This window comes from Syngnathus scovelli, chromosome 1 (genome assembly GCF_024217435.2).
Source record: "Syngnathus scovelli strain Florida chromosome 1, RoL_Ssco_1.2, whole genome shotgun sequence".
Lineage (NCBI taxonomy): Eukaryota > Metazoa > Chordata > Actinopteri > Syngnathiformes > Syngnathidae > Syngnathus > Syngnathus scovelli.
Window position 1 is genome coordinate 3,711,709 of NC_090847.1, and position 25,637 is coordinate 3,737,345.

A 25,637-nucleotide genomic window follows, 5' to 3' on the forward strand; every position below is an offset into this window, starting at 1 on the left:
AGATTTCATTCCTGTAGCGAGTGATCTCTCCACCTGCAGGTGTCTAAAAGAACTTGCCTTGTCTCCTGTGTGGTTCTTGCAAAATAAGTTGGAGTGAGCAAATCTCTAACATTTTGGTGCCGAAACCCGGGACCCTCATACCCATCATCTGGCTGACGGAGGACGACGCGCTGTACACCGTCGACGGGCCAGCGTCCATTAGCCGGACCTGGTAAAGAAAGACCTGGGAAGGAAATTCTTCGCTGGGCCAGCATCTTAGGTCTGCCTTCGTCTGACAGAGGTGGATTGACGGGACCCGGCAGTGCAACGAACCAGGGGACAAGTAAGTTAAAGGCCTGAAATTGTGTTGTGTTGTTAAACGCGTAACACGTAGAGGTGCACGGGAGCCAGCTTGGGTTAAAGTCCCAGTGGAAGAAACAGGCTAAGAAAGGCAGAGCTTATTTTTCGTTCTTCGAAAAAGTGCGTAGACTCTTCTTTGTCTGTTTTTCCGAGCTGAGGGGTCTGGCTTGGGTTAAAGTCCCAGTGGAAGGAACGTGCTAAGAAACACGGAGCTTCTTTTTTGTTAATCAAAGAAGGGCGTAGATTTTTCTTTGCATGTTTTTCCAAGCCAAAGAATAGCTTGGGTTCAAGTCCCAGTGGAAGAAACGGGCTAAGAAAAACAGAGCTTATTTTTCTTAATTGAAGAAGGGCGTAGATTTTTTCTTTTGTCCGTTTTTCCAAAGCTGTTTGGGAGGGTTTTACACCCATCCCTGGATAGGCCTAAAAAAGCGCTGGAGTTTGTGTGATTGAGTGTGTGACCGGTAGGATAAATTGACTAAATAGCAGTTCTAGCATTGATCCACGGCAATAATACAGGCTAGTAATTTGTTGAAAGGTCAATTTAAACCTGCATTGAGGATCCTCAAAGACATAATTAAATAAATAAGTAATAAATAAGTAATAATAATAATAATATTTTTGAGAAAAGGAAATTGTATAACCTAAAATTACTAGAATTAAGATGGGAAATAAAAACGGTAAATCTCTACCTCTTGACGGAGATGAGAAGTACATGGCGAGTAGATTTCTTAATTGTATGCAATATATGCCGAAGTGGAAGAAAAAGTATGGAGTAGAAGGGAAGTTGAGAGTTGAAGTGTGGAAGATAGTAGTTGATGTTTTGGAAGAGAGTGTGGATAAAAAGAAAAATGGACTGAAAAAGAAAAGAAAAGAGAGAGAATTGGATTGTGCTAAAATGTGGTTGAAAGCTTCACAAGAGAGAAAAGAACAAATCCAAAAGACAAAAGATAGAAAGATGAAAGGTGATGAGGCTGAGACTATGTTTGTCAGGCCGGAAGACAATGAGGCCGCAGTGCGCAGGCGCACTGCCGCGGCCACGGCTCCAGCCGACGCTGAAGGGGCAGCTCGAGCAGAGGAGCAAGAGGGGCCTTTCGCTCGTACACAAAACTTGTATCCAAGCTTAACAAACCTGCAGCCCCCCCCCCCCCCCCCCCCCCCCCATATAACAGCAAAAGAAGTCAGGGTCACATTACTAGAAGTCCTGTACAAACAAGAAGTTTGACCACTGCTGCTAAATTTTCTCAAAATGTAGACAATGTTGATGTGTGCCCAATGATACAGGTGCCAAACCCTATTGTAGGCGAAGGCCAACCCCCACATACATATGTTTTCCGGCCATGGACTCTGGAAGAGGCAAGAAAAGCAGTTGAAGGGGTTACCCCTGTTGCTGAAGACCCAGATATATTGGCAGAGGACATGGCTGGAATTATACATTCCTATAGACTGAATGGACATGAGGCAGGAGAAGCTGCAATGTCCTCCTTGGGAAAAGACTGGGCAAAGGTTAGAGGAAATTATACAGGTAGAAATAATCAAGGGCCTTTTCCCTATCCCGTTGAGGGAAATCAATTGGGAGAGGAGTATGCAGCACAATGGAATGGTCTTGTGCAAAGAGTGCGAACTATATTTCAAAGACGAGCGAATTATGGTCATTTGGCAGGAATAAAACAGAAGCCTGGCGAAGATACTGATGAGTTTCGTTTGAGATTTGAAAAAGAATTCAGGGTGCATAGTGGCATCCCATTCAATGATACAGCTGAGAGTGGTTATCAACAACAGCTTAAAAATGCGCTCCTCACTAATTTCCGCCCTGAAATAGGCAACTGGGTGAGGAAACATTTGGTGGAAGTGGATGTTGCAAGTGTGACAACAACTATGCAATGGGCCAGACATGCTGAAAAAGTGATCAAAAAAGGCAAAAGTTCTGATGTATTTCATCTAGATAATGATGATGATGAACTAGATGAAGATACAACAGTCTTCTTCCAAGGGTCCCAGCAGGTTAGAGGAAGAGGTAGAGGCCAACAAGGTCGCAGGCAGCCATATAATTCAAAACCCCCACGAGATTCTGACAACTGTTGGAACTGTGGGAAACGAGGACACTTTGCAAGGGAGTGTCGTTCTGCAAAACAATATCAATCAAAGAATGCAGGGAGGGGCAGAGGAAAGGCCAAATTCTCAGCATGACTAGACCCCCCCCCCCTTTGACCTCTGGTGCTCCTATAGAGGAAGAAATAGTAGATGTCCATACAGCATGGGACATTCTGAGTGCATTAAAAGAAAAACCATATGTTACTCTAAACATTGGAGGCAGTGATGTCGAGTTTTTGTGTGATACTGGGGCTTGTAAAACCGTGATAAAAACTAAAGTCCCAAATCTAAAGGCCTCCCAAAATACTATTTGGGTGAAATCTGCTGATGGGCAGGTACACAAGGAGAGTATCTCCAATCCAGTTGAAGTGAGAGATAAGGAAACTGGAAGCATGGCTTCAGTTTCGATTGTCCTATCCCCAAAATGTCCCATAAACCTGGTGGGACGAGATCTGATGACTCGGTTGGGAATTGCAATAATTCCAGTAAAGGATGGCATGCGAGCATGTAGAGTGAGAGATGTGGACTCATATGCTGCACAAGCAGGTGAACAGATCTGCTGCTCCTATGCCATCCTTCCTGAACGAAATCCTAAACTCCCAAGCAGATTGCTGAGTGAAGCTCGAAAACAATTGTCCCAACCTGAATCAGAAATGACTTGTACTGAATTACATGTCACCATGAATATTCTCACTGATCCACAAGATGACTATATTGGAAGTTTTCTCAGCGACACAGAAGTAACTTTAACAATCACTGCTCTGTACACTGATCGCAGGTCATTTGCAGCTGCCGCTGTACTCTTGCCCGCTCCTCAGAAAGACAGATACAAATTGTCGGCTGTACCCCACATCTCATTGTTTAAACCTCACAGTATAACGTGGGCAGATGTGGGTTCCCGAATTAAACTTGCTGGATCTGTGACTGATTATGAGGACAAAGGTGATGGGTGGAGCTACAGTACCAGTTGTGACGTGTGGAAGCAAACAGTGTGTGAAGTAGCTGTAGGCAGAGCAGGCGCTTGTGCGCTTCCCTGACTAGTTGACATTTATTTGAATGAAAAGGAGGAGGGGGAATTGGCTGGGCTTCCTGAAAAACTGTGGACCAAGGGCCCATCTGATGTAGGTCTTTTACGATCCATTTCCCCAGTACAGATCAAACCAAGATCAGAGTGGCGTCCGAGAGTTAAGCAATATCCTTTAAAACAGGAGGCAATAAATGGGATTGCCCCTGTTATAAATGATCTTTTGGCAGGAGGAATTATTAGGGAATGCTCGGATTCTCCTTGCAACACTCCCATTTTTCCAGTCCAAAAGGCCGACAAAATTAATTGGCGAATGATACAAGATTTACGAGCAGTGAATGATGCAGTGCAAACAAGAGCACCCAATGTGCCTGACCCACACACACTTCTGAACACTTTGAAACCTAATCAGAAGTATTTCACAGTAATTGATCTCAGCAATGCATTTTTCTCAGTGCCAATTCACCCAGACTCACAGTTTTGGTTCGCTTTTACCTTTAAAGGACAAAGCTATACATACACCAGATTGCCACAAGGATTTGCTGATAGTCCAACTATTTTCGTTCAAGCTATCATGGCCTGTTTGGCTGATTTTCAGATATCAAACAAAAGCCAACTTCTAGTTTATGTAGATGATCTCTTGGTAGCCTCTGAAACTGAAGCTGCTTGCAAGGCAGACTCCTTAGCATTGTTACACTATCTCTGCAAAACAGGGAATAAAGAGGGCAAAAATAAGTTACAATGGGTTAGACAGGAAGTGAACTATTTAGGTCACACTTTGTCGGCTTCTGGAAGACAGATACAAAGAACCAGAAAGCAGATTATTTCAGATACACCGAAACCTGAAACAAAAAAACAAATGATGTCATTTTTGGGGCTCTGCAATTACTGCAGAGCATGGATCCCATATTATGCGGGAAAAAACACAACCGCTGCTGGATATTGTGCATGGAGTTCCCATGACAATGACAGAAAAAATCATGTGGACACCAGCAGCGGATGATGCTTTTGTAGTGCTGAAACAGGCTCTGATAGAAACCACAACTCTTATCTTGCCAGACTACAATAAAACCTTTGTGCAAACAGCAGACTGCAGGAATGGTTTTATGACCTCAGTGTTACTGCAGAGTCATGGCAGCAAACTAAGACCAATTGCATTTTATTCAAAAAAACTGGATCCAGTGGCTCTGTCTTTGCCAGACTGTGTCCAAGCAGTATGCGCGGCGGCGCTTGCAGTGAGACAATCTGCAGATGTGGTGCTCTTTCACAAAATGGAGCTGCTGGTTCCACATGCTGTAGATGTGTTGCTGCTGCAAAGCAAAATGAACTTTTTGTCACCAGCCAGACATCTGTCCCACACTGCTATACTTCTGTCACAACCACACATTGTGATAAAGAGGTGCACAATCCTTAACCCAGCAACGTTGATCCCGTTGCCAGGGGATGGAACACCACATAACTGTTTGGATGCTACAGAACATCTACAGCTGCCCAGAGAAGATTTAAGTGACACGCCACTTGACAAGGGGGAAAAGTGGTTTGTGGATGGATCATGTTCAAAGGATCCTAAAGGAAACAATCAAAGTGGTTATGCAATTGTGAAATTGCCAAACCAGATTGTTGAAGCAGAGAAGCTTCCATACACCAGGTCAGCACAGGCTGCTGAGCTGATTGCTCTAACAAGAGCTTGTCAATTAGCGGAAGATAAGGAAGTCACTGTATACACAGACAGTCAGTATGCGTTTTCTACTCTGTTCTATTTTGCGAAACAATGGGAGCGCAGAGGGATGACAACATCAACCGGTAAGCCGGTTACCCATGCCTCCTTGTTAAAAGACTTGTTGCAGGCCATTCTTTTACCTGCTAAACTAGCTGTGTGTAAATGTGCTGCTCACACCACTGGCAGAGATGAAGTCTCAAATGGAAACAGATTAGCAGACAAGATTGCAAAAGAAGCAGCTGCAGGGAGACAAGGCCATGAAATTTTTTTAATGGGTTCAGAGGACACACAACTCATAGATAAGACTGTACTGACAGATATGCAGGGCAATGCTCCAATGGTGGAAAAACGAATGTGGACGACAAAAGGTGCAATAGTGGATACAGATAATATCCACCGCATCAATGACAAACCTGTTTTACCAAAATCACTTTTTAAGGCAGCAGCGCTTGCAACACATAGGCCTTGCCATGTGTCGACAGGAGGGATGAAGTCCATCATAGATCAACAATTCACTACCTTTGGTTTAGATGCTTACTTAAATTTTTTTTGTAAAGCATGTCCTGTTTGTGTGAAACATAATCCACAAGGAAACATGAGATCTAAGAGAGGCTCATTTCCAAAACCCTCTTATCCATTTCAAATCATGCATATGGATTTTATTGAACTCACACAAAGTGGACCTTACAAATACTGCCTAGTGATGATTGAAGCATTTTCAAAATGGGTGGAAGTAGTTCCATCTAAACGCACAGATGCCTTAACAGTGGCAAAAGCTATCTGCAAAACCATCGTACCAACCCATGGCATCCCCCAAACCATTTATAGTGGCAATGGTCCACACTTTGTGAACCAAGTTGTGCAGAACATGGCTGTACACCTTGGAATAACGTTAAAAAAACACTGTGCTTGGCATCCTTCGAGCGCAGGCCTGGTTGAACGGGCAAACTTTACCATCAAAAGCAGGTTGAAAAAATGCATGGAAACAACAGGCAAACCTTGGCCAGAGTGCCTCGACTTAGTGAAGCTCTATATGAGAATTACTCCCACTTCAGAAGGACTAACACCTTTTGAAATCATACATGGGAGACCATATAGACTACCAGTGTTCCCTGCAGATTTGCAAAAAGCAGATGAAGAACAGACCTTGGCAGATTATCTAATCAGGACGCTCAAACTGAAAGATGTGTCAAATGCAAATTCACTGCCGCCTGATCTCTCCCCCTCACAGGTGGACAACACCATCAATCCAGGAGACTGGGTCTACATCAAGGTCATCAAAAGAAAGAACTGGGCCAGCCCGCGGTGGGAGGGACCGTTCCAAGTTTTGCTTGCTACTCCCACGGCGGTAAAAATTTCTCAACGGCCCAGCTGGATTCACCTCAGCCACTGCAAGTTGCAGAGAGTGCTGGACCCCTAATTCGGAGTGGTGGGGAAGGCTGACTACAAAGGGGCCCCATCGTTTAGGGTGAGGCGTCTCAATGTTGGTGAAGAATTCATCGATCCCCACTCCGCTAGGCGAGGGGATGTCCCGGTGTCTCTGCCATCCTAGTAGCAACGGGGCTCCATATGCCAGATGGATCCTCTGCTGCGTTGTGGTTGGAGCGTGCTATGGTCTATTGACTCATCTGAACAGACCAAATGACAATGTTGCCCGTGGTAAACGATGGTCACATGATGAGAACTTTGAGGACTGGTCATGGGACCCCAGAAACCCATACGAAACCAACACTTGGTACCGGTATGTCAGGTTCACTGTGAGAGCTCACACACAGGAGGGATGCTATGTGTGTTCGAAACTCCCCCCTTCCTCCACGCAAGTTCGCTTGGAGGCCAGAGCAATGAATGTCACTGAAGCAAAATGTATGGCATCCACGGGAGGAGTTGGATATCACCACCGTGCCGTCGCAGTCAAAGATGCCGACCCTTACCGCCCTGGACTTGCTGGCGGTGCCTGTGATCAGCTATTCTGGACAAATCTCAATGTGACTGTTAGAGGACGAACAATACCACAAGTGGCCTACACAGAGAGACCAGCTGGAGTGAATTACACATGTTACATCCAAGGTAACAAGACCCACGTCTGCATTAACGACGACTGCTCTCCAGGAGGAAACTGGATGGGAGCTTTGGACATCACCGATGAGTGTCAAGATAAGAGAGCCATTTCAGGTGGTGAGGGCTCTCCAACGAACATGGCTACACCATCGAACGGAACATACTTCATACAGAATGGCTGGTGGCTTTGTGGTCACAAGGTTTATCCGATGCTGCCCGCCAACTGGACAGGACTGTGTGCACCAGTGTGGGTGACAGACCACACCTACAGGATACGACATCATCTGCTGACAGGAGCACACAACTCTTCTGGACGTCGACGCAGAGCAGTTGCAACCTTTGACCCTCATGACCCTGTCTGGGGTGCGAACGTTCCAGAGGACCATAAAGTATGGTCTGCCGGAGACAAAGTTGTCCTTGCGCTCTTCCCTCAGATTGGGGTTGGGAAACTATCGCTCTTCATCGAGACACTGAACTATCGTTTTCAATCCTTTGTGAATCTCTCACTGCAAGTCAACGATGGACAAAATAGAGAGATTCAGGCTATTAGACTGATGGTCTTGCAAAACAGGATGGTTCTGGACTTGTTGACGGCAGCACAAGGTGGTGTGTGCCACATCATTGGGACTTCCTGTTGCACATACATACCAGGAGAAAATGACACCCACATAAACGACGCCATGAATTCGCTGAAGAACTTACAGCAGGCCATGTCTAAAGACAAGGTCCCACATCAGTTTGATTTCTTTTCATGGCTATTCTCTGGCAACTGGTGGCAACTGCTGTTGAAATTGCTGTCTCCTGTGCTTGTTGTGCTGGTGGTGTTGTGCTCGTTTACGACCTGCGTTATCCCATGTTTGAAGTCTGCTGTGTCGAAGTTTGTGTCCTCTACTGTAGCCCAAGTTCATATACAACTTCTTAGAGATGACGGATGTGATGACGATAATGACACGTGGATTGCGTAGATGCTGTTCTGTTGAGCATGTTTTACAGAAACTTGATGATTTGACCATCGAAAATGCTTCGCAAGTGATGGATACAATGATGTACTGTTTCTGTGTTTTTCTTTTTATTTTTTATTATTCATAGCATTCTGGTCGCCTGTGGCAACGGGGCCGTGTAAGAATTTTCCTGCTAATGACATCTGGCCAGCAGGTTTTTCGCTTACACAATAAGTTTGATCTGGGGTATTGAGGTAATGCCTCATCTTCACTGGAAAGTGTTGCTATCATTGTTTGTTGTTTTTATTTTTACCATTCTACTTTCTTCATTATACGTATATATATATATATATATATATATGTGTTTTTTTTTTCTTCTTGCTTGTCTTTGTTGTTTGGGGTGACATAATCATATGATAAAACAGGAGGGAGATGTTAGGGTTTTCCAGGTTATCTTTATCGTAGGATTATGTTGGAATGTAGACTATAATGATTAAATCAATCTTGTCTTGCCCTCACAATGCAGAGTAAGATGAAGTGGTTGCTTCCTCTGCTTGATTGACCAGCTGCAGGGGAAGCAATCAAAGTTGTTCTGTTTCCCACAACAGTGTAAAACACCCCCTGCTCTGATCTTATCAGAGGCCGGGGGTTCACCAAACCTGTCCACTCTCACCCCCACTCTGTTCTTCCTAATAAATATGCCCTTGCAGGGAGGAGACTTTTAGATTTCATTCCTGTAGCGAGTGATCTCTCCACCTGCAGGTGTCTAAAAGAACTTGCCTTGTCTCCTGTGTGGTTCTTGCAAAATAAGTTGGAGTGAGCAAATCTCTAACACTGACAACCATCAAAGACAAGTCTAACTGCAGTCTTGAAACAAATCTGAATAAGGAAAAACATTGCAATAAAATAATGCAAACTGCTACCGCTATTTTTATTTTTATTCTTCGTGACAGGGGTTAGCTTTGGTCTGGGGAGTTAAGTTCAGCATTCACGTTAAAGATATCTGGCGCCATCTAGCGTTGTGAATGGGTATAATGTCTAGACCCCGAATGTAAGATGACCCCCACTTTTTCAGTCTTATTTCAATGCAAAAATCACCGTCTTATATTTGGGCCAATACGGTATATATCAGTAAAGACTTTTACGACACACCAGCTGCATCTCCTTTCCTTCAGCACCACAATACAATTGTTTTCATGTCGGTCGTATTATTTTATTTTGTTGTATTTTTCCACCACTATTTAAAAGCCGGTCCGTGAAAATATTGTCTGACAATAATCTAGCCCATGGCACTAAAAAGGTTGGGGACCGCTGGTCTAAGGGAAATAAGGTAAGACAAAGGATATTTACAGAACAAAATCACATGCATTCATCACTTCATATCAACACATGCACATGCTCAAAATAACACTCTGTGCAGTCCTTTTACTCTGACATCTCTCATTCATGCATGTGTGATCTACCATATTGGCCCGAATATAAAACGACCCTGATTATAAGACGACCCCCTCTTTTTTAAGACTCAAGTTTGAAAAAATCTGGCCGATCTTCAACCCACTTTTCTCCAGATTGTCGCTACGTTTCTCCATTTTCTTCTCTCTTTTCTTTCTTACTGCTATTTTTTATTTTTCTTCTTCTTCGTACCGCTATTTTTATTTTTCTTCTTAGTGACAGGGGTTCGCTTTGGCCTGGGGAGTTAAGTTCAGCATTCGCTTTAAAGATATCTGCCACTCTTTAGCGTTGTGAATGGGTATAATGTCTAGACCCCGGATGTAAGACGACCCCCACTTTTTCAGTCTTATTTCAAGGCAAAAAATCACCGTCTTATATTCGGGCCAATACCGTAGTTTTCTGTGGTCTGTAACTCAAGAATACGTAGCAGTGCACATGGGGTTTCTCCTCTAATAAAGAGTATGCCAAATTCAGATTAGATTAAATAAAAATACTACCAACTAAACTGAACGCAAAAAAAGTAATCTGGTGGCAAAGTCGTGTTCATATTTTACCATCAAATATATTTTTTATTTGAATCTTCATCATGAGATCATTTGGACAAACAGTCTTACAGTTCTGTGCAACAATACTTCTTAATAGCAAAAGCTCATATTTCTCCCCTGTTCAAATATACATATGTATAACTCTATCCTTTTCTCATATAAGCTCTATTCTCTTCTCATATAAGGAGAATAGCATATTCATATAGCAAAATTGCAACAATCCTCTTCACTTTCTCCTTGGCACTCATTTTGTGCGTTTGCCAAAAAAACCCTCACAAATTATTTGAGTATGGCGGCACGTGCAGACGTCTTGGTGCTCCCACCTTCAGTGCTTATTTTGGTTATTCATTTTTTTATGTTCTGATCATTGGAATTGCTTCCTAGTGTCCTACAGCTGACAGGACCTTTTTAGAATAAGAGTTTCGTGCGAGTTGAGGTCATCATCATCATCGGTTTAAAGTCCACTTTCCAGGCGCCGCTGGGTTGGACTGGATACTCGATATGGCTTTCTTCCACCGGGAATGGTCCATAGCCATCTCGTGGTTGATGCCAAGTGCCTTCATGTCGGCTGCCACGGTCGTCTGCCAGGTCTTTTTAGGCCGGCCACTGGGTCTTGTTCCCTCTACGTTATACGACATGACTTTCTTCACCCAGTCATTCTCATCCTTCCTCACCACATGTCCGTACCATCGCAGTCTGCCTCTCCTCACCACATCCACTATAGCCTCCACTCCCATCTTCTTTCTCAGCTCTGCACTGGTCTTTTCTTCCCTCATTGACACACTACACATCCATCTGATCATCCTCATTTCTGCTCTGTTTAGTTTGTCTTCATGTTCTGTTTTCAGGGCCCATGCCTCACTTCCGTACGTCATACCACTTCTGACGCAGGCTGAGTACCCTTGGCCTCTCATCTTCAGGGCTGGGGCCTTAGATGAAGGGCATGAGTTCCCTGAATTTCTTCCACCCGCTTCACACCCTTGTGGTCACTGCTAGGTCCACCCCCCCCCATCACATCTCCCCATCTACTACGAGCCCCTCTTGCTCAGCTGGGTCTGCTTGGGCGACTTCTCCCCTGCACCGCTTGCATTGGAAGGTCTCACTTACAGCTAGTAGGCTGCCTTTTAATCCGCTGCATCTCCGGTGTACCCATCTCTGACAACCCTTGCACCGGATAGAGTTAGCTTGCACCCCATTCCCGCAAAATCCACATGGCTATGCTCCTGACTGCGGTATCACTCCCAGGCCAGCACCACCGACCATGACCTTTGATTTTGCCGCATTCACCTTCATTCCTTTCACTTCCAGGCATGTCTTCCAGGCCGCTAGCTTCCTAGCTAGGTCTTTTTGACTGTGAGCTACCAATACCAGGTCATTCGCGTAGAGCAGCTCCCATGGTAGTCCACCCCTCACTTCCCTCGATACCACATCCATCACGATAGCAAACAGTAATGGGCTGAGCACTGATCCCTGGTGCACCACTACCCTTACTCCAAACCCATTACTGTCGCCAACTCTTGTTCTAACAGCTGTGCATGCTCTGCAGTAGAGAGCCATCACAGCCTTAACCAGTCCCTTTTCCACACCCGACTTTCTTAGGGCCCACCTCAACACCTCCCTTGGCACCCTGTCGAACGGTTTTTCCAGGTCAACAAAAGCGAAGTACAACCTCTTCCTCTTCTCCTGGTGTTTCTCTTGCATCTGTCGGGTGACAAAAATTGCATCTGTTGTACCTTTACCAGGCATGAAGCCATACTGCATCTCGTCCACCTCTACCCATGACCTCACCCTCCTTTCCAACACCCTCTCTAACAGCTTCATTCCATGCTCCAGCAGCTTTATTGCCCTGATGATTGCGGGTCGCATGCGAGTGGGTCCCCCTTCCCTTTGAATAGAGGCACCAGGACGCTTTTTGTCCAGTCCACCGGAATGTGCCCCTCAGCGATGACACTGTTACACAGGTCAGTCATCCACCGCACACCGACGTCTCCCGCTGCCTTTAGCATCTCTGCCACCACTCCAGATGGTCCAGCTGCCTTTCCATCCTTCATGGCTTTCCCCACTTCTGTCCGCGTGATCTGGCAACATTCACTCTCCACTTCGTCGTATCCCACCTCTCCATCCCAGTCATTCTCCACATTCAGCAGCTTCTCCATGTACCTTCGCCATACTTCCTTCACTCCTCTGTTGTCTGTCAAGATGTTGCCATCCTCATCCTTCACACAGTTTGCACCGGTCACGTCACGCCTCTCCTTAACCATTTGCTTCGCTATCTTGAAGAAGCTCTTTTGTCCTCTGTCACTCCCCAATTCACTTGCAAATTCTTTCCTCTTGGTCTCTTGGGCCTCCCACACTGCTGTCCGTGACGCCCTCTTTGCCTCTACATACCGTGCTTGGTCTGCCTCCCTTTTAGATTTCTTCCATACTTTATGGCACCTCCTCTTCTCATTCACAACTCTTTTGACGCTGTCATTCCACTGTCTCTGTTTGTCTTGCTTTACTCTTTGACCATCCGCACACCTCCTCTGTAGCTTCAAGCAGAGCCTTCTTCATTGCCTGCCACTTGCCATCCACACCACCCGACTCCATCATCTCCTCCACTTCTTCTGCTACTTGCTCAATCTTCTCCCTAAACTCGTTTTTATTCCCTGCACTATGTAGCTTCCACACCTTCAACTTGGGAGGATGCTTCTTAGGCCCAACCTTCTTGATTCACAGAGTTAGGTCTCCGATGACTCGGCGATGCTGAGACACACACTCTTCTCCGGGGATTGCCTTGGCATCCCTGACCAGGACGCGGCCCTCCTTTCTGACCATGATGTAATCTATTGTGCTCTTGCAGCCACCCGAACTATATGTTACTAATTTGGCTTCGTCCTTCTTGAAAAGCGTGTTGCATAGCACCAGCTCCAGGGCGTCGCCGAACTCCAGGATCCTCTCTTCCTCTGCATTCCGCATCCCGTACCCTTGTCCCCCATGTACCCACTCAAAGTCATCTGACTCCCTCCCCATGTGTCCATTCAGATCACCTCCCAGGATTATAACCTCATTCTGGGGGATCCCTGACAGCACCATGATGGCCTTGTCCCAGAACGCATCCTTCTCATCCTGACTTCTGCTAACTTGAGGGGCATAGATTGAAATTACCTTTTTCAGGTGCTTCCCAACGATCAACTTCACAAAGATGATTCGCTCATTTACCCTGCTAATGCTTAGCACTTGATCTATCCACTTTTCGGTGATAAGTACTCCAACACCACCAGTCCCTTCATTGCAGCCTTTCCAGAATAACTTGTACCTTCTGCCGATTGCACCCAGCATCCTTGCACTCCCACCCTTCCATCTCGACTCCTGGACACAGACATCCACCCTTCTCGTGTGTAGAGCCTCAACCACCTCCCCCGATCGGCGCGACATGCTACCGATGTTCCATGTAGCCACCCTAACACGTGCCTCCTGCCCCTCTTTATTCCGGTTCAGGCCTCCCCGCAGTCCATCGGGCTGAGGGCCGTCATATAATCTACCTGCGGTTTGGCCTCCTTCTCCATCATTCTTTTTGTCGTAGGCTGATGAAAATGCCCACGGAGTACTTAAGGCTGTACCCCGCCTCTCCTGTGTTTGTCTAGCCATACTGAGAATATTTTGGAGCAAAACATTTTACAGTCAGATGCCCTTCCTGACACCAACCCAAGGGGAAATTGATTTTCTGTAGGGGTCGACTCCCTTAGCTCATTCCTCTCCCGAGGAGCCCACTAGGCAGTGGTACTATTTAACCCATTGTTGGGGGCTGGTTCGTGGGCACCAGGGCGTGTCCACACACCGGTGGGCCTGCGTGCCGCACGTCTAGGGGCCAAACCTCCGCTGAGTCCCTTGTAGTTTAGCCTGGGTCCGTGTTGTACCCAGTTACCATGTGTCGCCGCGTGGAGGCACTAAATAGGGCTTGCTGTTAGAGAGGCTACATATGTACTTGCAGGGAGAGACTTACGCACTCGGCTCTCCCGTTCGCATACTGCTAGCCAGCGGTGAGGGTTGACAGTGAGAAGTGACATGCACTGGGCACTCCACCAACACACTAGACGCATCACAACAACCCGACTTGGTCTTATGAAATCAGACACATAACCACGTAAATTAAAAAGCAACCTTGCTTGGTAGGAAAAAGGAAATGAGGTGCATACATTTTTTTATGTTCAGTTTCATGCTTGATTATTATAAGTGCATTACCTAGATGAATTGGTTGAAAGAATAGTTATATATTTGAATTTTAATGTGTTATCCACAGCGTTAGGACTACTGCCTTTAGAAACAATGCCATAACTGTCACGTGCCTGCGCCACCTGCGACCCGGCTGCTAACTTTTCCTGATGCAAACCATTTGCAGCCACCCACCAGTAATCACGCTAATCACCGTCACCTGCTCCCAGCTTGTTAACGTTACTACTTCTGGACTCCCAGCACATTCTGTCAGTTTGTCCGTGATGCCACCACTGCGAGAGAGCTCCAATGACCACTAGCCTTTTCATTGTTTTTCCATTATTCATTTTTATTTTTTATTTTTGTTTTGCTTTTGCTGCCAACTCCCTGACTGATGTGAAATGTAATAAATATAAAAACGCAGGTGCCATTAGTGGTGGTTGAGTGTACTGCAGGCAGTAGAATTCATTATTAGTGATTAATTATTTAATTAAATTGGTCATTAATGGGGCAACTTGAAGAAAAGCAACAGGAAAGCCAAGCAGGAATTTTCAATCAATCAATTTTATTTATTTAAGAAAAATATTCAGAAGAATTCTATTTATTTCTAAAACTTGCGAACCGACGCACCAGCCAGCCCCCCCCCCTCGCCTTTTTTTTCCTTTGCTCTTCCATTCCTTGTTCGTCTCAGTGTAAAAACAAGTAGTGTAGTCGAGTATGTCTCCTAAGACATACAGACGACATGAAACCCGAAATCATGAAGGAGCATGGTGAATGCATGCGTATTGTCGAGCTAGCGATGGAGTCTGGCCGGTGTTGTGCCAACCCTTGTGAAAATCCCCTGCTGCAGGAGCGCACATGTATTAAGTGAAAGTCGGAAGCCGTAGCCGTGCAGCAGACTGTAGTGTTATGTACTCACACTAGGTACAAAATGTATGAGGACGACGACATGCAAAACAAATATTTTAATGAAGATTGCGGGAGCAGGAAAACATGCTGCATTCAGTGTTAGAGTTTCGCTCATTCCAACTTATTTTACAAGAACCACACAGGAGACAAGTATGTCATTTTAGACACCTGCAGGTGGAGAGTCCATTTGTTGCTGTGCGTACAGTGATGATCGAATGGAGGTCTGACTCTCGGCTCCTGCAAGAACATTTTTATTAAGAGAAACAGGGTGGGGGTAAGAGTGGACTGAATAGAGAAAGCCCTTGACCTGTAGTCAAAACATAGCAAGGGGTGTTTTACGACTTTGTGTAGGATGGGACAAGCTAGGTTATTTATTACAGGTTGCATTCCAACATAATCATGCGATAAAGATAACCTGGAAAACCCTGACATTCAGGAAGGCGTATCCTTCCAACATCAGGCTACGTCACTACGTGCTGCGTAATCATAATGCTACGGACCAATCAGGATATGACAGTTGGTAGATACCAAATACGATAGGCTAACGACTGGCAGTCCGAACATATTCTAAGAGAATATTACATCCCCCTTCTTAAATTTAAACAAATGTATTTCAGAATACAGTCCTTGTAGTATAAACAGTATATCAACACACATAACTGATTGCTCTGAATATCACAGGTTAATCACATTGGCTTACCTGATAGCAAAATCAAAACTCAGGTTATATTCATTAATTAAACAGAACAGTGCACACGTTTGTCAATTATCATTTAGCTTGTTCAATATCAGTGCATGCATATAAATAAATGCTTAGTAGTTTAACTCAAACAGTATTACTAATCATTGATTATATCATTAAACCAAAATCACATCACAAATGAATCTGGAACTCTTTTACATTCAAAGCACTCAAAAGAACATGTTACAAGTTGTTGTTTTTTTTTGTTGTTTTTTGTTTTTTCCGAAGGGCAGCGATCCACCCGCCAACACCCTTTTACATAGTATTACAAGTCCAGAACCCGTCTGGGCTTAACTTCCCGTCCATACCCTGTCTGGTAGGGAACAGGTGAGGGGTGTAGCAATGCTGGGATCCAAGTCATTGTCCATGTTGTGTGTCTCTTTTGTGTTCAGGAGGTGATGTCTATTTCGCCAATACTCATCATACTTCCGCTGTGCGGACATGGTATGATCTGTCAGTACCAGCTGGCTGGATGACGGTTGCTGGTTTCCAACAGCCACGCTCTTGCATTCTGATGCTTTGTCCCTCCTGCAGCGGTGACAGTGGTTTCGGAGGTATGTTGTAGTATATTTTCTGATGGTTCTGCTGGTGTATTATCCTGGTGTAAACCTCTGTACGGTTGACCACCTTGGGCTGGAGCTGCTGGTGGGTGCTGGGGAGGACTGAGCATAAGCGTCGGCTCATAAGCAGCTGGGCTGGTGATCAGAGGTTATCCACTGGGGTGTTTCGATGCTCCAGGAGGCTCAAATAGGGGTCTCGATGATCAGCTTTGGCCTTTTCCATGAGAGATTTACAGATGGAAACAGATTTCTCTGCAAGACCATTGCTCCGTGGAAAAAAAACGGTGAGCTTGTGAGGTGGGTGAACTCTCAGGCATTTGTAAAGGCCTCAAACTCTTTGCACTTGTACTGGGGTCCATTGTCCGATACTACAGTCTCTGGTACTCCGAAAGGCAGCTTTCATCTTGTGTATCACAGCAGAGGATGTTGTGTTGTTTAACTTGTCCAGCTTGAAGTATCTGCTGTAGTAGTCCACTGTGACTATGTACTCGTCATTGTTCCAGGTGAAGAGGTCAGTGGCGACTGTTTGCCATGGCCTGTCTGGGATTTTGTGGTTGATCAGGGGCTCGTTTGTATTGGATGGTCTGTGCTCCAAACAGATGGGGCATTTTCCCACCATGTCCTCAATCTGTTTGTTCATCCCAGGTCAAAAGAGAATGGCACGCGCTCTCTGCTTGCACTTCTCCATGCCCATGTGACCTGAATGCACCCGGGACAGCATCCCCATGCGCAGTGAGGTAGGTGTGATGATTTTCTCACCTTTGAAGAGGATGCCGTTCATCTCGGTGGTTCCAGTAATCGGCTATGCTCTGAGGGCATCTTCTCCTCTCCTCAGGCCAGCCGTTCTCGATAGTGTCTCTTAGTGCCATGAGCTGAGTGTCTTTTCCAGTCTCGGCTCTGATCTCTCTCAGTTTGGCGTCGCTAACTGGCAGGTTACTGTAGACTGTGTGAACCTGCATATCCATGCCTTCCCGCAGGTTGTCGTCCAGACAGGGACTTCGTGGAGAGGGTGTCTGCCACAGGAATGTCTTTGCCTGGACGGTGGATGATGTTGAAGTTGTACCTCTGTAACTGAAGCATCATCCTCTGTAGTCTTGGAGGCGCTGCGTTGAGAGGTTTCCGCATGATGGACTTCAATGGCTTGTGGTCACTTTCGACAATGACGTGGCGGCCAAACACGTACTGGTGGAAGCGTTTACATCCGAACAGAATGGCGTACAGCTCCTTTTCTATCTGAGCATAGTTGACTTCGCTGTCTGTTAGCGATTTGAATGCATAGCCGATGGGTTTCTCTTCTTGAAGTAAGACTGCACGAGGCCATATTTGGACACGTCGACTTGCAGCCTGAGCTCTTTGCTGGGGTTGTAGAAGGCTAAGACCGGACCTTCTCTCGTGTGACAAGCTCTTTCATTTTTTGAAAGCCTTGTCGTGCTGTGCGTCCCACCTAAACTCACTGGACTCTTTCAGCAGGTGACGCATGGGGGCGTTGATGTCTGAGAGTATGGGAGCGGACTTTGACAGGTAATTAACCATGCCAAGGATTGTCTGTAACTCACCCTTGACCTTGGGCGGTTCCATGTCTCTCACTGCAGCGATTTTGTCTGGATCAGGCCTGATTCCATCCTTGGAGATGCGGTGCCCGAAGTAGCTGACCTCTGTGGCGCAGATCGTGCTCTTCTCTGGGTTGAGTTTTACTCCCCGCTCTCTGGAGCGCTTCAGCATTGCGCGGAGGTTGCTGTCGTGTTGTTCTTTTGTTCGCCCATAGATTAGCACATCATCTACGATCGCGGTCACTCCCTGGAGGCCTTCGTAGGTCTCATCAACCTTGCGTTGAAACTCATCCTGGGCCGATATCAGTCCAAACGGTAGACGGAGGAAACGGTACCGACCGAACACCGTGTTGAATGTGGTCGGTTTGGAAGACTCCTCTATGAGTTTGATTGCTCAGTAACCAGACCTGGCATCCATAACACTGAAGAAGCCGGCATCTGCCAACTTGGACATGACATTGTCGAGTGTAGGTAAGGGGTAGTGCAATCGCCTGATGGCCTTGTGTAGATTTCTCGGGTCGAGGCACAATCTCAGCTTGCCGGTGCGTGGCTTCTCGGCTCCGAGCATTGAGCTGACCCACTCTGTTGGTTCCGTGACTTTCACAATGATCTGCTGTTTTTCCATGTTTTGAAGTTCCTCTTTGAGGCGGCCACGGAGTGCGTGTGGGACTCGCCTAGGTGGGTGGACTACTGGGACTGTGTTGGGGTCAATGTGAATTTTACACTCACCAGGAAACAGTCCAATTCCAGTGAAGACGTCTTTAAACTCGTCGATGATCGGGATCTCAGGTTTGCTAGACACAGACAGGATGAGCTGTATGAGTCCAAAGTCCAGGCATGCCTTCAGTCCTAGAATTGGAGGTGCCTGTGTGTCGACGACGTGGAATTTCAGCGTCAACTCCTTGTCCTTGTATTTATACTTCATGGTGCACTTGCCTTGGACAGTGAGACGTTCGCCACCGTAGCCATACAGTGGGTTGAAGGGTTGTAACGTGGGCTGTATTCCCAGTCCTCTGAAGGTGCGTGTGGGAATGACATTAGCTGAGACCCCAGTGTCTAGCTTGAAGATAAGTACAGTCCTGTCTGGGCCAATTTGCACATCTGCAAAAGCTTGCTCCTGTCAGGCAGGGGACAAGGCGAAGGACTCGGATGCAGAGTCGTTTCTTTCTTGGATTTATTCCAGCAAGCACACTGATCAAAAGTACAAATCAAAACGCCTCTTGCGAGGGAAAACGCGTGGCAAAAAGTACAAACAGAAGGTGTCGCGCTGAGGCGAGATAAAAGGCTAAAAGTACAAATCAAAACGCCTCTTACGAGGGAAAACACGCGGCAAAAAGTACAAACAAAAGGCGTCGCACTGAGGCGAGACAAAAGGGCTATGGGAATCACAGTACTAACAGAAGGCGTCGCTCGGGGGCGAGACAAAAAGGCGATGGGGATCCAGGCACAAACAAAAGCGTCGCTCGGTGGCGAGACAAAGAGGAGGGGTCTTACGGAAAGCTCGGACATCAAGGAATCGCTGGTGGTCGGGACGAGGCAAGACACACTGGCACAGGACAAGGGGAAGACACGGACTAAATACACACAAAAGGGCGTGGACACAGGTGCTGACCATTATTGTCAATTACACAGGTGCACACAATCGGGATCAGGGAAGACAAGACAACCAACACCGAGGAAGGAAACACGAACTGAAACGGAAGGGACGACAAAATAAAACCGGAAGTAAAATTACGACATAGACGAGACAGAAACCCGGAAAAATAAACGCGACCGCATGACAGAACCCCCCCCCCCCCTAGGGCCGGATCCCAGACGGCCCAGGAGCCCCAGGGTGAGCCGCATAAAAGTCCTCAAAAAGTCCCGTGTCCAAAATATAACTAGGCGGCACCCATTGCCGCTCCTCCGGCCCATAACCCTCCCAGTCCACCAGGTACTGCCAGCCCCGGCCTCTTCTGCGCACATCCAATAGTTCTTTTACGGTGTAGGCCGTCCCACCTCCCACAGTCCGCGGAGGCGGAGGGGGCGCAGGATCTGGCACCAACGGACTGTCCACCACCGGCTTGACCTTCCCAACGTGAAAGGTGGGGTGGACTGCAAGGGACCTGGGCAAGCGGAGACGCACCGCGGCCGGGTGCACGACCTTGGCGATGGGGAACGGACCCACGAAGCGAGGCGCCAGTTTCCTGGAGTCCCCCCGGTGGGGAAGATCCTTGGCGGATAGCCAGACACGTTGACCTCGCTGGTACACGGGCGCCGGACGTCTCCTCCGGTCAGCCATCCGCTTGACCCGGTCCCCCTGTCGGACCAGCGTGGCCCGAGCCGCCGACCAGACGCGACGACAGCGGCGCACCAAGGCGTGGGCTGAAGACACCGTCACCTCCGGCTCACTGTCAGGGAAGACAGGGGGCTGGTAGCCATACACACACTTGAAGGGGGACATACCTGTAGCCGTGGTGGGCAGGGAGTTGTGGGCATACTCCACCCAGGAGAGGTTCTTGCTCCACGAGGAGGGGTTCTGGGAGACCAGGCAGCGGAGACTTGTCTCCAACTGCTGGTTAATACGTTCCGTCTGTCCGTTTGCCTCCGGGTGATAGCCTGACGTGAGACTCACGGTTGCCCCTATGAGCCTGCAAAACTCCCGCCAAGACCTGGACACGAATTGGGGCCCTCTATCGGAAACAATGTCTTTCGGGAACCCATGAACCCGGAATATGTGGTCCATCATCACGGTGGCCGTTCGTTTAGCGGACGGGAGCTTGGGCAAGGCGATAAAGTGAGCCATCTTTGAGAATCTGTCCACCACTGTGAGTATGGTGGTTCGCCCATGCGAGGCCGGAAGCCCGGTGACGAAGTCCATGGATATCTCTGCCCATGGGCGCGAAGGAATGGGTAGGGGATGCAGCAACCCCATACGGGCGCCGTGGGAGTTCTTATTCCGGGTGCAGACGGGACAGGCTGCAACGTATTCATTGACGTCTGCCCTCATGGAGGGCCACCAGAATCGCTGCTGGATGACAAACAGCGTTCGGCGCATGCCCGGATGGCAGGAGAGTCTGGAGGTGTGAGCCCAATGGATGACTTGGGATCGTAATTGAGCAGGGACAAATAGTCGGTTCTCAGGGCAACCACTAGGGGGTGGCTTGTCACCATTGGCCCGCTGTACCCGGCCTTCGATAGGCCAGGTCACTGCTCTAACCAGGCAATGAGGAGGCAGGATGGTTTCGGGCTTCTTAATTTCTGGATCCGAGTTGAAAACACGGGAGAGGGCGTCAGGCTTGGTGTTCTTGGTTCCCGGTCTGTAGGACAGAGTGAAGTTAAAACGATTGAAAAAAAGTGACCAGCGGGCTTGGCGTGAATTCAGTCTCTTAGCTGACTTTATGTATTCTAAATTTTTATGGTCTGTCCAGACCAAAAAAGGCTGCTGTGCTCCCTCTAACCAATGTCTCCATTCTTCCAATGCCAGCTTTACTGCCAACAGTTCGCGATCCCCCACATCATAATTCTGTTCGGCGGGCGTCAGCCGTCGAGACAGGAACGCGCACGGATGGAGCTTGTTGTCGCTCTTGGCTCTCTGTGAAAGGATGGCACCTACTCCTTGATTGGAGGCGTCCACCTCCACCACAAACTGCCGCGACGGATCAGGAAGCGTGAGGATGGGAGCGGTGCTGAAGCGGTTCTTTAGCTCCTGGAAGGCCGCCTCCGCCGACCAGCGGAAGGGAACCTTAGGAGACGTGAGCGCGTGCAAGGGAGCCGCTGTGGCACTGAAGCCCTTGATGAACCGCCGATAAAAATTGGCAAAGCCCAGGAATTGCTGCACCTTCCTGCGTGAGTCAGGGGTAGGCCATTCCGTTACCGCGCTTACTTTCGCCGGGTCCATCTCAACCTTGCCCGGGGCTACGATGAAGCCGAGAAAAGAAACGGTGCTCTTGTGGAATTCACTTTTCTCGGCCTTTACGTACAGTTGGTGTTCAAGGAGTCGTTGCAACACCGTCTCGACATGAACCCTATGGGTCTTCAGATCTGGGGAATAAATCAAAATATCGTCCAAATATACGTACACAAACCGGTCCAAACAGTCTCTCAAAACATCGTTTATCATGGCCTGAAACACAGCGGGAGCATTGGTGAGGCCAAATGGCATGACGAGGTATTCAAAATGTCCTCGATGGGTGTTGAACCCTGTCTTCCATTCGTCCCCTTCCCGGATGCGCACCAGATGGTAGGCGTTGCGCAGATCTAACTTTGTGAACACCCGGGCTTGCTGTAATTGGTCGAACACGGTCGACATCAGTGGGAGCGGATACCGATTCTTGATGGTGATCTGATTGAGGGGACTATAATCAATGCAGGGACGTAGGGTGCCGTCCTTCTTGCCCACGAAAAAGAACCCCGCCCCCACAGGCGACGACGATGGTCGAAATCAGTCCTGCTTGCAGGGAGGAGTCTATATATTCATTCAAGGTTTGCTTTTCAGGTCCCGAAAGAGAATAAAGCCTCCCCTTGGGTATAGTTGAACCCGGCAGGAGGTCAATGGTGCAATCATACGGACGGTGGGGAGGCAGAGAGGTAGCCTTGGCCTTGCTGAATACCTCGGCCCATTGGTGGTAACACGCAGGGACCCCGGTTAAGTCTGGGGTTGGCGCGTCTGGAGCAGGAGGCACAGGGCGCGGGTTAGACTTGATACAGGAATCATGACAGTCGGACCCCCATCCCGTTATTTCCCCTGATCCCCAGTCTATAGCGGGGTTGTGGCGTTGAAGCCATGGATACCCGAGAATGAGAGGGTTCATTGGAGAGGTCACGACATGTAGCCGTATGTTCTCCTGGTGGGGACCAATTGACAGCGAGACTGGTTCTGTTATGTGAGTTATCTCAAAGAGTGCCTGTCCATTGAGTGCCTTAGCTTTCACGGGAGTGTTCAGTAGCTCAGTCTTTACCCCCCACCGGCGAGCAAATGCCCAGTCTATCAAGCTTTCGTCCGCTCCTGAGTCTATTAATACTTCGAGTTCTATTTCTCTTCCCAACTGTGTAATCCTGCCCTTGGGGAGCACTCGCCCCGGGGACAGAGCCGCAGAGAAGGCGCTTACCTTCAGGGTCCTCCTCACTGGACAGGAGAGAAGGAGGTGTCCGAGCTCGCCGCAGTAGTAGCATCTTCCCTCTCGGCGCCGCCGTAACTTCTCCTCCTCTGTTAACTTAGCTCTGCCCAACTGCATCGGTTCTGGCTCCTGGCGCTGCCGATCCCCGTACAGCCTGGAGTGGTGAACGTCAGGGCCGGCTACTGGGACGAAGGCGGGGGTGTTGCTGCTTCGGTGCTTCCTCCACTCTTGCAGCCGGTTGTCAGTGCGGATAGCCAGAGCGATGAGGGCGTCGAGGTCGGTGGGAAGGTCTAGGGGGATTAGCTGATCCTGTATGGATCCAGACAGGCCCCGGAGGAAGGTGTCATATAGTGCCGCCGCGTTCCAACCGCACACCGCGGCCAGCGTGCGGAACCGGATGGCGTAGTCTCCGACGGTGTCTTGTCCCTGGACTATCTGACAGAGTTGGCGAGCCTTGTCTCGGTCAGCGGAGATTGGATCGAACACCGTTCGCAGGGCCTGGATGAAAGCGGGGAGAGAGCGACAGGAGATGGAATCCCTGGCCCATTCCGCGGTGGCCCACGTGCGGGCCCTTCCCGTCAGGTATGATACCATGTAGGCCACCTTGGAGCGCTCGGTGGGGAAATCTGCTGGGGAACTCTCAAAATGCATCTCGCATTCTGTAATAAAGGCCCGGCTAAGGCCGGGTTCTCCGGAGTAGCGCTCTGGAGGAGCCAGTCTGGCACCGCCAGTCATGGGAGCTATTGCAAGGGGAGTAACGGGGGAAGCAACGGGTGTACTGGAGGTCGCTGCTGGTCCCGCGTTTAAGAGCGAGAGCACTTCCTGCATTTGCTGACCCAGCTTTGCTACTTGGGTGGCGACCGCTCCTCTGAAATCTTCTTGATTCTTAGCGAGTCCTAGGATCTCTTCTCCCAAGTCGCCCACTTCCCTCTGGTGCTGGGCGAGCAGTGAGGCATGGGAGCGCACTGCGGCGCACAGGTGCTCCGACTCTGCCGAGTCCATGTCTGGCCAGTGTGTACTGTCAGGCAGGGGACAAGGCGAAGGACTCGGATGCAGAGTCGTTTCTTTCTTGGATTTATTCCAGCAAGCACACTGATCAAAAGTACAAATCAAAACGCCTCTTGCGAGGGAAAACGCGTGGCAAAAAGTACAAACAGAAGGCGTCGCGCTGAGGCGAGATAAAAGGCTAAAAGTACAAATCAAAACGCCTCTTACGAGGGAAAACACGCGGCAAAAAGTACAAATAAAAGGCGTCGCACTGAGGCGAGACAAAAGGGCTATGGGAATCACAGTACTAACAGAAGGCGTCGCTCGGGGGTGAGACAAAAAGGCGATGGGGATCCAGGCACAAACAAAAGCGTCGCTCGGTGGCGAGACAAAGAGGAGGGGTCTTACGGAAAGCTCGGACATCAAGGAATCGCTGGTGGTCGGGACGAGGCAAGACACACTGGCACAGGACAAGGGGAAGACACGGACTAAATACACACAAAAGGGCGTGGACACAGGTGCTGACCATTATTGTCAATTACACAGGTGCACACAATCGGGATCAGGGAAGACAAGACAACCAACACCGAGGAAGGAAACACGAACTGAAACGGAAGGGACGACAAAATAAAACCGGAAGTAAAATTACGACATCGACGAGACAGAAACCCGGAAAAATAAACGCGACCGCATGACAGATCCGTTTCATTGGTGCTACTTGCTTGTGTTAAAGTGTCAATAAACAGGTCCTCACTGTCTGCATATGGGTCTGATGTATGTTCATCTACAGTATGTACTCCCTTTCCTTGTTTGGAATGACACACAGATTCAAAATGGTTCCACTTGGAACAGAATTTGCACTGTTTACCTTTGGCTGCACAAAGGGTCTTGACTTTGTGAGGCTGGAAACCACAGAAGCCACAGGTTGCGTGTCTCTGTGGTCCTCTGGCTCCGTCTGCTGGTCTAGGGGTGTAAATGCACTCTACGTGTCCCTTTGTGCTGTCCTGCCGCTTTTTCCATGGAGAACTCTCTGAAGTCTGCCGACTTGACATGAGCAGTTTGTGGGGCTGTGATGCCGCTAGCCATGGTTTTCAGCTGTGCTTGTGCCATATCATGAGACCTGGCAATGTCTATTGCTCTCTCCAGCGTTAGGGTAGAGCCTACATTCAGTAGCCTCTCTCTGAGTTTGGGTGAGTAAATTCCAAAAATGAACCGGTTTCTCAGCATCTCCTCTCTATTTGCATAATTGCAATCTTGCACAAGCAGTCTCAACTCTGTCAAAAACTGTTCTAGCGGCTAATTTCCTGCCTGTTTCCTCTCGGAAAATGCGTAACGTGGAAAAATCCCGTTCTTTTTCGGCATAACATATGCTTTAAAGCCATCATAGTATGTTTTCATTACCTTCCGTTCACGTTCTGTGAGTGTC

At 48.1% G+C, this 25,637-nt stretch overlaps 1 long non-coding RNA gene across 1 annotated transcript in view; it reads left to right on the plus strand.

Moving 5' to 3' along the window:
• Nucleotides 1-6,169: 6,169 nt before the first annotated feature.
• The window catches only part of LOC125980734 (uncharacterized), a 124,051-nt gene continuing 104,583 nt past the window's right edge, over nt 6,170-25,637 (plus strand). The window contains exon 1 of the long non-coding RNA XR_011087808.1: nt 6,170-8,622. This is a non-coding gene — a long non-coding RNA (uncharacterized lncRNA). The remainder of the gene's footprint in view (nt 8,623-25,637) is intronic.